Genomic DNA, 1862 nt, shown 5'->3' with positions numbered 1-1862 from the left:
TCCTATATAAGATAAGATAAGAGAGGGACGACTTAGATGGTATGAACGCTTGCAACATAGGCTACATAGTGCGCCCGTGAGGAAAAGTGAGTTAGTTACTATGAGAGGCAGTAGAAAGGATAAGGGTAGACCTAAAATAACTTGAAAGAAGATAATGAGTAAAAATTTAATAGCCATGAATCTATCAAAAGAAATGATCTATGATCACATAAATTGGCAAAAAATGATTCATATAGCCGACCCACCTAGTGGGACTTAAGGCTTGGTTTTGTTGTTGTTTGTTGTAAATATATCATATTATATATATTTTATAAACTTATTTAATATTATATATACATTATATTTATTTATATATGTGTTGAATATTAATTTTATAATCGAGTCGAGTTTAATCCAGTTGAGTTTGAGTTTATGAACTTAGAGTCGAGTCAAGTTCGAGCTCAATATTTTCAAGTTAAGCCGAGTTTGAGTATATTATTGTGTTGACTAGACTCAAGTCGAATACACCCTAGTTGCAGGTTGCAGTAACAAAGTGAAGAGGCAGACTCCTCACTCCTCACTCCTCCCAATTTGAAATATTCAAGAATAGCTAGAATTCTCCGAACCTATAATCCCCCCCCCTCCCCCGGGCGTCATCCTTTGGCCTTTTATCTTGAAACACGGTTGTACAAAAAATATTTTAAATTAAAATTAATAATTAATTGAAATGTGTAATGGTTAAATAAAGCTAGTATTAGTAAATTAATATAGAGTATGTATATAATGTCTACATTATATATAACATAAAAATATTTTATTAATTAATTTAATTATTGGTTTTTTGATTCGATATTTTTGTTTGAAATTGAAAGTAAAACCAAAATGAAAATTGAAATTGAAATTTTTGTATCATATGTTTGCTGAGGGCTTTAATTTAAATTTATTTTGGATTTGAATAAATTGTAATATAAATTTATATTAAAATTTATTAAAATTCGCTCATATCTATTCTAAAGTCCGAAATTCATACACCCAAATGCAGAAATATTGAAGAATTATTGATTCAAAAACCCAAAATCAAATCAAAACTTATTTTAATACAGTTTAAATTTAATTTTAAATTTTTTGATAAGGTTAATATTGCTAAAAGTTGGAGTACCACATTTATATGGAAATTTTTTTTAAAAAAAAAAGGAAAAACACGTAGACAAAAAGGGTGTCGCAGCAAAATACTGTCCGACAAAAGCAGCTCTCGCCTGTTTCAAGACCAAAAAGGTGAACAAAAATACAAATGTAATAAGTATCTGCAGCTATTTAAGGAGAAAAAGGACAATAGAAAGAATTAGACGGGCTGTGGATCGAACTGCGACCCTTCGCTTACGCTACCACTGTACTACGGAAGCGAAACCTGAAGGAATAAAGATTGAAGCTCCCGGCGAGGATCGAACTCGCGACCTTTCGCTTACGAAGCGAACGCACTACAACTATGCTACGGAAGCTTATTGGCCGCGGGGATTGTCCCTAAAATATTCGTCCTTTGTTTTCTTGAATAACTTTTTAAGTAAAAATATATTTGCATCATAAAATAAATTGGAATGTAACATTTTTATTAATTAGGAGCAATTCCAAAATTTAAACATGACAATGTCTCTTAATTCCTATTGTATTTATGTTTGGAGGGAAAGTTAATAACACTAATTATGCATGTGTTAGTCTTTTGCAAATTATTTTATTTCTATTTAATTTTTTTATTTCATTATCTATCATTTCATTCTGTTTTTAGGATTTGATAACTTGATTTTAGCATAAGGAGTTGATAACTTACAAAATAAAGTTGTTGTCATTGTAAAGTAAATAACACTATAATTTTTTTATTACATGAA

The 1862-nt window shown here is 29.8% G+C and overlaps 1 non-coding gene across 1 annotated transcript; it reads right to left on the bottom strand.

The window, feature by feature from the left end:
* Positions 1 to 1406: 1406 nt before the first annotated feature.
* TRNAT-CGU (transfer RNA threonine (anticodon CGU)) lies at positions 1407 to 1478 on the bottom strand. The gene has a single exon. It is a non-coding gene; the product is annotated as a tRNA-Thr (tRNA).
* Between the last annotated feature and the right edge of the window lie 384 nt (positions 1479 to 1862).

The sequence above is a fragment of the Malania oleifera genome, chromosome 1 (assembly GCF_029873635.1).
Source record: "Malania oleifera isolate guangnan ecotype guangnan chromosome 1, ASM2987363v1, whole genome shotgun sequence".
NCBI classification, from domain to species: Eukaryota; Viridiplantae; Streptophyta; class Magnoliopsida; order Santalales; family Ximeniaceae; genus Malania; species Malania oleifera.
Note: the sequence above shows the minus strand (reverse complement) of the source record. Positions and strands in the feature narration are given on the sequence as shown.